The sequence below is a fragment of the Sapajus apella genome, unplaced genomic scaffold (assembly GCF_009761245.1).
Source record: "Sapajus apella isolate SASKATOON/1434 unplaced genomic scaffold, GSC_monkey_1.0 scaffold2, whole genome shotgun sequence".
In the NCBI taxonomy this organism is placed as follows: domain Eukaryota; kingdom Metazoa; phylum Chordata; class Mammalia; order Primates; family Cebidae; genus Sapajus; species Sapajus apella.
The window spans coordinates 64,357,592-64,369,338 of NW_022436942.1; positions in this window are offsets into that span (position 1 = coordinate 64,357,592).

Genomic DNA, 11,747 nt, shown 5'->3' on the forward strand with positions numbered 1-11,747 from the left:
CCTCCCCTGCTCCCCCTTCCCCCTCCCCTGCACACCTGCCTCAAAGAAAGCATATCTAGATAAAGGCAGAGAAAGTGGTTCCACTCAGTCCGGAGACTTCTGGGAGCTGCAATAAAGGCTACAGCTCACAATCGGTCAACTGCGGCCAGCTGTCTTCAGGACTGAGCGTTTCTCTTCCCAGGTCAACCAAAGGTTGAGGCTTAGATAAAAGGCTTGCCCCATGCTCAGCTAGTTGAGTTGCTCAGCCCGCATCCAGGATTAACCAAAGCTCCTCGCTGGCTCTCTGGTTTCAAAACAAAACTTTGAAAGAGGACTGCATTCAGTGGAAAATCCCGGAGTAACAACGCCCCTGGGAGTGCTCTGGAAGCACCATCTGTCAAGTATTTGTTCACACAACCCGTGACCAAAACAGCCTTTTCACGTAAATACCAATAACGATAATAGCACCTTGTGTATTGAGACAGCTCTACTGACCCTTCAGAACCCCTCATCTGGGCTCAGTTTGGCCTCCTACAACTTTCTGTAGCAGGCAGAGCACCCGACTTTCAAATAATTTAGTCCTATTTTAGGCATGAGGAAATTGAAACCCAAAAAGATAAGAGGAAGGAAAATATACATTCAGAGCTGGAACTAAGTTTCCTAATCAAAATTTACTTTCTCACACACCAGTGCTTCCCAAATACCACTGTCAAAGGCTGCACAGCTGGCTGCATCAGGACCATCTGGGCGTGACCACAGAGATTTTGGAGGTCTTGGATAAACTCCCAAACAAGTGTTTTTCAGTGATAAACAGACAGATTTGGGCACCCCTGCCCACTATGCTGTGTTCACAGAATCTGGGAATCCTGGAAAATCCAGACTAGAAAGGCCATCAGAACTCACTGGGTGTAACCACTTTCTCTGTGCTAATCCCCGTCTGCAGCCTCCAGCAAGTACTTAGGATATAAACTCTGCTGAAACAACAGAACACTTGATGAGCAAGTTTCTTTCTCTCTCACATCACAGGCTGGGTTTAAACAGTACAGAACTAAAAAAGACAGCTCCCTGGTGTCAGGGACATAGGATTCTTCACTGCTCTGGGGTCATAAGGGTGTGTTGCAGTGCGGGCTTCCCAGGAAGCAGGCTTCAAGATGGAGCTCCAAATGCAGGAAGCTGATTGAAGGCTGCTCTGGGGATGAACCTGTGGGAAAAGGTACAAAGTTGGACTAAGTAGCAGAGGGAGGAGTTGAGCTGTGATGCAGTCACAACCAAGCCCGCAGCCAGACCCAGGGAAGCCCTGAAGCTGTGGTGGCCTTTCAGGATGGTTTGAGTTGAGATAAGGGAGCAGGATCTTTATACACAGAGAGAGACTAGTCACTGGATGCTGCTATCCCTAGGAAGGGGTATGACCTTGGACTGGAAGACTCCCTTCAGCTGAGAGCCATTCTTAGGAAGGCTGAGAGCTGAGAGCTGGCAGCTTCGGGAATCAGGCCTTCGGCCCTGAAAGGTCATCTCAGCAGTGCAGCATCTACTATGAGGTTATTCCGGGTTGTACTGTGCCTCCCAAAAAATTCATATTTGGAAGCCCTAACCCCCAGTACCTCAGAAATGACACTTTATTTGGAAATAGGGGTATTAACAATGTAATGATTTAAGATGAGGTCATATTGGAGTAGATGGGCCCTAATTCAATATGACTGGTGTCCTTATACGATGGGGCAATTTGGACATGAACTTAAACAGAGGAAAAGTGACATGAAGACACAGGGAAAAGATGGCCATCTACAGCACAAGGAGAGAGGCCCAGAATGGATCCTTCCCTCAAAACAACCCTGCCAACATCTTGATCTCAGACTTGTAGTCTCCAGAACTGCAAGAGAGTAAATTTCCATTGATTAAGCACATAGTCTGTGGTACTTTGTTACAGCAGCCCCAGCAAATGGACACAGAGGGTTGCCACCATTCCACGTGATCTACCATGGTTTTCCACCATATGTGCCTTCCAGCCACAGGGAAGGAGAAGGAGGAAAGAGAAAGCAGACAGACCCCCCGCCCCAGATAAGGGTTTAAAAGTTTCCCACATCACTTCTGTCCATATCATAGCTTGGTCACATGGACATACTAGCTGCAGGGATGGTTGGGAAGTGGAGTCGTTATTCTGGACAGCCATGTGAAAACTGACTGGGTGCGGTGGCTCATGCCTGTAATCCCAGCACTTTGGGAGGCCAAGGTGGTTGGATCACCTGAGGTCAGGAGTTCCAGACCAGCCTGGCCAATATGGTGAAACCCTCTCTCTACTAAAAATACAAAAATTAGCTGGGCATGGTGGGGGGCACCTGTAATCCCAGCTACTCGGGGAAGCCGAAGCAGGAGAATCGCTTGAATGTAGGAGGTGGAAGTTGCAATGAGCCGAAATAACACCATTGAACTCCAACCTAGGTGACAAGAGTGAAATTCCATCTCGGAAAAAAAAGAAAAGGAAGAAGTAAAAACTTTTTACTAAAGAATAAGATCAAGAGTAAAGTTAAATGACCCCTCCAAGGAGCTGAAGTGAGATCAGGGGCAGACATAAAAACACTTTTCTTAGACTACCTTGTCAGAAAGTCTCAAAGGAAGGAAAGCACACAGGAATGTGGGAGCCCAGAAGAAATTCAGCCTCACTCTGACTGAGAGCTGGGTGGGCTTCATGGAGGAAGTGACCCAGGAGCTACTCCCAGAGATAGAGAGGACACTCCCAAAGTGCAGCCAGATGGGGAGGGAATTTCAGGAGAGAAGAAAGCATGCCCAGTGTGCAATGTACAAGGATCTGTATGTCCATGATCTCATTTCATCCTCAGATCTACCCTGCAATGCACCCTTTACTATCTCCATGTCACACAGCAGAAATCTGAGAGGTTCAATTGGGAGGTTAACTTTGACAAGCTTCTTGTCTTTAGGTCTGCCCCCGATCTCTGTCCCCCAGGCGGGAGAGCAGTGGTGCAATCTCGGCTCACTGCAGCCTCTGCTTCCCGTGTTCAAGCGATTCTCCTGCCTCAGCCTCCCAAGTAGCTGGAATTACAGGCATCTGCCACCCACACCCGGTTAATTTTTGTATTTATAGTAGAGATGCGGTTTCACCATGTTGGCCAGGCTAGTCTTGAATTCCCCAAGTGATCCACCCACCTTGGCCTCTCAAAGTGCTGGGATTATAGGTTTGAGCCACCGCTCCTGGACACAAAGGCTCTATTTCTAACCCAGATATAAATGGGCCTCCCCAAGCCCTGAGCTCTATAGAGGATTGTTGCGAGTGGACACAAACCCAGCCACAAGATGATAATCCAGTCCAAAAAATGTGCACATTCCCTGAGACCCATTCATTCATGCTTTCCTGTCTGCCTTGGGGGCCAGCCTGGACAACATAGTGAGATGTTCAGACCACCCCGGACAAACTAGTGAGACCCCATCTTTACAAAAGAAAAAAAAAAAGACATTCCACATCTTTACTGTTGCCACTTAGCGCCAACAGATCTATTTAATGAGAACAAGAACCTCCGCCACCAAGCCTAAATCACTTGCAGCCTGTGTCATTCAGCTGTCTCTTCTCTCGAGCACTACAGCCCGATAGATCTAAGTTCAAATCCAGCTGCACTTGATTGGTCGAGTAACCAAATATATCACTTCACCTAAGTCTGTTTCCTCATCAGTAAAATGAGGGTGAAATGCCTCCACGAGCTGTCTTGGCCCATCCTAGTGTCAACTTAGTATAAAATCCTTCACCTGTTTCCTAAATAAGGAAGTAAAAAATCTAACTGGGGGTGGAGTAATGGGAACAGAGTCACCTCCTGCCCTGCATAACCATCTTTGACTCTCCAACCCCAGCAAATCCCTAGCAAAGGTCTGGCGATGGTTCCATAGCTGACACCAGCAACATCAAGGCCCATTTACACTGCCCTGTGGTCAGTGAATTCTCACCTCACCTCCAAGACTTCCCATCACACAGGGGTCTGAAAAGGTGCAGTTCAGTTTCTATGAAGTTCTGCTTTATCCGTTATCTTGTGATGAGGTACAAAAAGAAAAGCTGGAACTTCAGCGCAGGCTGGAGGGCCAGGTAATTTTGGTGGGGAAGTGGGGAGGTCTGGCTGCCAGTGGCTTGGGTTGTGCTCGGACTGGAGAGAGGTGTAGAGCCAAGACAGGCAACCTCAAGGAATAATTTAAACTAGGATCCAGGAATGACCCTTAAGTAAATCAGAGCACACTTGTCTCCAGGAAAGCTTGGGAATGGAACGAAGCACTCCCCTAATCTTATGCATATTTCAAGTAATAGTAATTAATTCACTCATTCCTTCATTCATTCCTGAACATTCAGATGAGCACGAAATGTCTTATAGGCAGGTGGTTACATTGTGCCTGATCTGGAGTCACACAGACCTGTGTTCCAATCTTAGCTCTGCCTCTTATTACCTATGCATCTTGGGCAAATGGTTCTATCATCTGACCCTCAGTTTCCTATGTAAAATTTGGGATTTATCATGCATCCCTCAAAGGATTACTGTGAGGATGAAATGAAATCACTGATGCCAGGCACAGTGCCTGACTTACACAAACACTCAATTAACAGTAGCTTTAAAAATCTGACCTGGTCATACCAGTAAACACACTGATGGGTAATTAATGGCCTATTAAATGCTGTTGGCCACTGGACCCATGCTCCCACCATGGCCCCTCTCCAAGAACCCTGACCCAAGCTGGGCCAACTGGATTCTGTTTTTCTAAAGTTTGTGATTGCTACTCAGCAACTCCAGTCCTGGTAATCAGGCGTGGTGGCTCACACCTGTAATTCCAGCACTTTGGGAGGCCAAAGTAGGGGGATTACATAAGTCCAGGAGTTCAGGACCAGCCTGGACAACATAGTGAGACCCCCACCTTTTCCAAGAAACAGAAATTCCAGTTCTTTACTGTTGACACTTGGAGCAAGCTGACAAGTAAGAGCTGAAGCACCCATTGTATCTCCTGTGTCCACAGAAGCAGAGGAAGCCTTTGGAAAGAGGAAAAGATGAAAACAGGCAGAATGAGGAGCAGAGATGAGAGGTCACAGGGTCTGGGGGAGAAGTTGGGAAGGAGAAGAGAAGGAGAGAGCACACACGCACACGCACACTTAGTTTTCATAAGCCACTCGAGGATGCTCCCCATTGAGCCCTGCTTTCTGCCAAGCCTGATAAAAGAAGCCTCTTCTTTCAGATCTCTCTCAGGCTCACTGATTCTTCCCATGTCCCATCTGATACAAGCATCCTAGTTCCTCCTTCCACAGATGAAGACGTGAGGCTCGGAGTGGCTAAGTGTCTGGTCAAGCGCACACAACTGGCCAGCATCAGAGTCAGCATTGAAACTCTGATCAGCCTCCCGATGTAATGGACACAGATCCAGGAGTCAGAAGACTTTTGTTGGAGGTGCAGTTCTTCCACTCACCTGCCAGGTGACCTAATCCAATCCCTCAATCACAGAGCATTCTGCTTGCCGGTTCTGTACAACAGAGATTGGTGTCCTCTCTTCCATCTCACAGGGTTATTCAATGAAATTCTGTAATGAATGAGCTGTTTAAATTGTAAAACACTACAAATACTAGCTATTATTATGAGTTCACACAGCTTTGTATATCTTTGCCCATCTTACAAGATTTTTTTCTTTTTATAATGGAGTCTTGCTCTGTCACCCACACTGGAGTGCAGTGGCACAATCTCGGCTCACTGCAACCTCCACCTCCCAGGTTCAAGCAATTCTCCTACCTCAGCCTCCTAGCTGGAACTACAGGCATACAGCACCACACCTGGGTAATTTTTTACATATAGTAGAGATAGAGTTTTACCATGCTGGTCAGGCTGGTCTTGAACTCCTGACCTCAGGTAATCTACCCTCCTCAGCCTCCCAAAGTGCTGGGATTACAGGCGTGAGCCACCGTGCCCAGCCTCTTATGAGATTTTAAAGTTGAAAATCCCGTGGATAGGAACCATGTCTGCTTGAATGCCCCAAAAGCACCTGGAAGTCTGCTTTTCCTTGGAGAATGTTTAATAACTGCAGGTTATTTAAAAAAAGAAAAAAGAAAAAAAAAGCAAGCACATTTACCTTTCTAAAGCAGAGGACACAGATTTCATACATAGAATAAATCTATTGAGAAATTAGTCATTTTCTCAACTCACGTTCCCTATTATTCTTTGGAAAACTTGGATGGCATTTGGAGTGATTCACAAAGAAGAATAATTAATGTGTCTTGTGTAATTTCTTCGAGTAGCTATTAAAAACACACGGAATAGCATGTGTTTTTCCATTCTCTGAAAATCAAGAAATATAGAGCTGTTTTTACTCCAACTTTTCCAAAACAAATCACCTTTTGTGATGAAAAATGTTGCCCTAAGGAGAGAAATTTTCAGGAAAATTATGAGTGAGTGAAAGAAAACAGAACACCAAATAGAACTCCTATTTAATGAAAACAAAAACCTCGACCAGCAGGCCTAAGTCACTTGCAGCCTGTGTCAGTCAACTGTCTCTCCTCTCGTGAGCACTGGAACCCGACAGACCTCAGTTCAAACCCAGCCATGCTTGATATTGGCTGAAAAACTGCAGATGTCACTTCGCCTAAGCCTTAGTTTCCTCATCTGTAAAATGGGAGTGAAATGCCTTCCTTGTGGGCTTCCGGAAAGATTACATGAGATTATGTATTTAAAGGGGCCTATGATATTATAAACTTTAAATAAGTTTGTCATTTCTCTGGTTATACTCAACGTGTGTAGTCCCAATCAACATACAACACTTCCCTGAAAGGAACACTCTCCTCCTGGTAGCAATGCCTACTGGAAAACTCTAGTCCCTAAAACTGAGATTTTAGGTCCCTCATTCTGGCATCTAACAGGACAGGAATTTGGTTTAGAAAAGTAAAATTATTTTGTTTTCTCACTTTATCTATTGTTTGAAATGACATTGTCAAGTGTAAAAGAGGGAAAGGAAACCTGCTCCATGCATGTCACAGGTGCATGTGGTGTGTAAGGAGGGTAAGGTAGAGAGAGGAAGGAGGTGGGCAGGAGTGGATGAGAAAGACAGGAAAAGAGGACTTCAACTTTACCTTCGAATTTTGTATTTCATGGGTATAAAAGTATTTGAAGAAAATAAAATAAAATGTTAACAGCAATTCAAGGCAGTGATTATATGGATGTTTGTTACGATATTCTCTGTACCTTTCTGCATTTTTTCAATATCAAATTCATTTCCAAGTTATTATTGATCATAACAGTAATGCATTTTTTCATGGAAAGAACTTCACAAATGACCACTCTAATAATTGGTGTAACTTATATTCTGTTTCTTTTTCCTGTCTTTATATGTGGGTAAAGTCACTTTACAGAGTATAATGTATAATCCATTTCCATTTAGGAATATGCCTAGGTGACCGGGTACAGTGACTCAAACCCATAATCCCAACACATTGGGAGGCCAAGGCAGGTGGATCTCTTGAGGCCAAGGCACGTGGATCTCTTGAGGCCAAGGCAGGTGGATCTCTCAGCCCCCTGAATAGCTGGGACTACGGGCATGCATCACCAGCCTGGGCAATTATGACAAAACTTCATCTCTACAAAAAAACACAAAAATTAGCCAGGCATGGTGATGCATGCCTGTAGTCCCAGCTATTCAGGGGGTTGAGATGGGAGAATTGCTTGAGCCCAGGAAGCTGAGGTTGCAGTGAGATGTGACTGCTCCACTGCGCTCCAGCCTGGGTGACAAAGCAAGACCCCGTCTCAAAAAAAAAAAAAAAAAACGTGAGAGATGGGCAGGTAAGCAGCCCACGAGAGATCCTACAAGGTGATGAGGTGCAACGATGGAGCAAGGCAGAAGGTGCGTGGGCACAGGGGCGGCTGCGGGATAAGGGAAGACTCCCCAGTAGAGGGGATGACTAGAAAGAATCTTGAAGGAAAGGGAAGAGCTTGTTAACATTTAAAACTTAGGAGTTATTTTACGTATTTAAATCCAGATGTTTGTGCTTATCTTAAAAAAATCAAAAGATCTGGCAGTACTTGGGAAGAGTCCTACAGGGCAGAAATTGGCAGTACCTGAGTGGAAGACTGTGTTCTGAGTGAGGTGCAGGGATCCTGCAGCCAAGCCCAGTCACACTCAACTGACACCACATGGGCCAGGGGCCTCCCCACGCCCCTGGGAGTTCTCTCAGCTTCGGGGAAAGAACACATTTGCTCCTCCAGGCAAAGGAAATGATTTGAGAGATTATGTCCAAGGCTCTTCCAGGGCCAAGATTGATTTCAGACTTCATGCTTCGGGAATAAATCCAGAGCTCTTGCCTCTAGGCTGTGCCCACTGCCTCAAGCCAGAGAACTCTACCTAATGGTGATATTGGGCACCATGGGAAGCCAGTCAGGATGGTGGTTTACGGCGGGCAGTTAATTTGGTTCTTTTTAGATGATACCTCATAGGTCACTTCCTTCCCTATTGTCTCACAGAGAGGTATTCCTGGGTAAATGAGGAGAGGAAAGAGGGTAGTTAAGCTCTCACACCCATGTGAGCTGAAGCGAGATGATATTCAAGGAAGGTGACCAAGAGATGCATTGATCCCTCATTGATAGAAAGCCTACAGAGTAAAATCTTCATACTCTCAAACCTAATAAGATGCTTTGTCGCTCTGTGTATCGTTCAATGGTAACTAGCTACCAGGCATTATTCCACCATGGACCATTTGATCCTTACAAGAACACTGGGAGGGAGGCTTTTATTATTATTATTATTCTTTTTGAGATGGAGTCTCACTCTGTCACCGGACTGGAGTGCAGTGGTGCAATCTCGGCTCACTGCAACCTCTGCCTCCTGGATTCAAGCAGTTCTCCTGCCTCAGCCTCCCCAGTAGCTAAGACTACAGGCAGGTGCCACCATGCCCAGCTAATTTTTATATTTTTAGTAGAGACGGGGTTTCAGCATGTTGGCCAGGATGGTCTTAATCTCTTAACCTTGTGATCTGCCTGCCTCAGCCTCCCAAAGTGCTGGGATGACAGGCATAAGCCTCTGCACCCAGCCTGGGAGGGAGGCTTTCTAACCAGTATTTTAGAGATGAGCAACTGAAGCTCAGAGAGTACATGTAGCTTTTCCAGGTCAGGACCTATTGTCTAACTTAGAGACCTAAGATCTTCCTGCTAATATCCACAGTCAGCTTCCACCAAATCCTGGGAACCTAGAGATATCAGCATAGGAAGATATCTTAAACTTAGAAAAAGCTTTATTATGTACAAAATTCACCCCAGGACTGTGTATACTATTAGAGAAATTTTATGTCATATTTTCATATTTTATGTCATCTAATACTGCCTGGCCCAGTGTGGGCCCTTCAACAAACACCTTTCAGATGAACAAAAAGGAAACAGTTAAAGAAATGATGGGCTTTAACTGTTGAAGGAGGTGAAGTACATCTCCGGCTACTCAGCGTATTTGATGCCCTTTACCAAGTGCTCTAAAGAAGCGTGTGTGATCATATCCTAAAGGCTTGTTATAATATTATAGGAAAAAGCAAGGTACATGACTTATGTATTATATGATCTCAATTATGTTCAAACAAACACATTTCAGGTAGACAAAAAATGCCAGAAAATGTGGAGTAAGAGTTTACAGTCACTGTATTTGGCTGTCAGTTTTAGATTAATGAAGATTTAGTTTTTTCTTCTTTCCTATTTTTAATATTTTCAATCGTTAAGTGTGGATCATTTTTATAACAAAAATGAAACTATTTAAAAGAAAACCTGGCTTTCCAGAATTCCAGTCTCAAACCATGAAGACGCGGAATTGGAGCATACTGAGAAACGTGGCCCAGCCAAACGGCCAGTCCAGCAAGCAGGCGCCAGGGAAGGGGCAGCTGCTCTGGGACAAGGGCTCACGGGAGAGAGCAGAGTGGAAAACAGGGAGATCTGCAAGGGAGAAGAACGTTTTTTATTAGGGTATGGTGCAGGAAGGGCCTGGAGCTAGGCAGGAATGGGTAGCCACAGTTACACACATGGAATAAACAGACAGGCATTTATTGAGCACCTACCTCACGCTACTGTTAGGGAAACAGGAACCTAGGAGAGCCAGAGTGACACCATTTTAGAAATCAACTCCATCTTAAAACTAGCAAGGACATTCCTGCCAGTCATATGGTCATAATATAGTTAACGGTTGAGGAAACAGCTTAAAGATGTCTGCAAGGACACACTCCTACAGCTACGGAAAGTCGAGGTGTCGCAATGCCCATAACAAGTTGTGCTTTTAGGATAATTACAGTTATGCTTTGAGGTACGTACACACTAACATGTCAAGAACAGTTTCCTTTAAATCAATAGAACAATCCATTTTGTCATGCTGTCTGCTCATCACGGGTAGACAGAGCTTAGTCTTTACATAGACAAGACCCCTATCTGAGAAAAATGTAAAGACAGTGTGTTCCTCCACTTGCTTTCTGAGGATGCCTCACTCTGTAACGGAGTAGCTTTCCATGAACTATCTCTTCTCACTGCACTCTGCCACTCACCTTGAATTCCTCCCTGCACGAGATCCAAGAACGCTCTCCTGGATCAAGACCCCTTTTCCAGTAACACGATTATGTTTACATTGTGCATTTACTATGTACAGGGCACTGTGCCCATATTATCTCATTTAATCCACCCTACAATACTGTAAGTTTTATCGTTTCAGTTTGACAGTTTACAAAATAACTGATTTGGAGCCATTTTGGTGGGGGTGGGGGTGTGTGCACGCCTGAGAATGGATTCCCGGCAGGAATTACCAGACCTAACTGTCTATCAGAACCTCAGGGATGTTTTTTAAAGCATAGGGACATCACACAGCTAACAAAAGTAATATTGTCATTAAAACAGCACCGTGTAAAATGTAAAATGACAAAAAGTCACTTCTCAGAAACTGGCTTCAAAGTCATTTTTCAGAAATTAGAAAAAAATAAAACAGAAACAAGGCAGGAAAATCACAATTGATCCAATGTGAACACAGGGAAGGTCCAGGGCTGAGCCAAAGGAGTAGAAATGGCCAATTTATTGCAATTATACCCATTTTCCATTCTTTAATCATTTTATTGGCTTGTCGACCTTTAGACAACTTGACCCTGTTCTTCATTTATTCGGTCATCTCTGCAGCCCCAGCACTCTAGCCAGAGGGAAGCAGGTGGCCCGCTAACTCATTGTTTTTCCTGGGGCCCTGTTTGTGTTTCATTGCCCAAGGAGCTGTCCATTTCTCTACTTGGTTACTTTCCATTTTCTGACAACCCACAATGCCATGTTTCGCGCACCACCCCAGGAACACAGACTTCAGAGTCAGCCTGAAGTTTAATTTTTAAGCCCAGCAGGGCCATAAAGGTCGATAGTTGCCTTGGATACTGGAGTTCTCAGAGCCTCGGTTTCCCAGTCTGTAAAATGGGAAGACGAGAATAACAAAATTACTCATTATTTTTTGCATTCAATAAATGAGATTATGTATGTTAAGTAGCCAGCATATAGTAAGCACTCAATAAATACCAATTGCATTCCCCGACACCATGTGTGACACACATGTCATTGTTTTAGCTCAGGGTACCTCACTAGTTACCATTCAAAGTGCCACAGAAGATTACAAGTACTTTAAGACTTAGAGAACACAAAAGGGGAAATAGTTCTCAAAAAAAATTAAAAAGTAAGAGTTTCTGTTTTAAGATATCAGAATGGCCGGGCGCAGTGGCTCACACCTGTAATCCCAGCACTTTGGGAGGCCAAGGCAGGCAGATC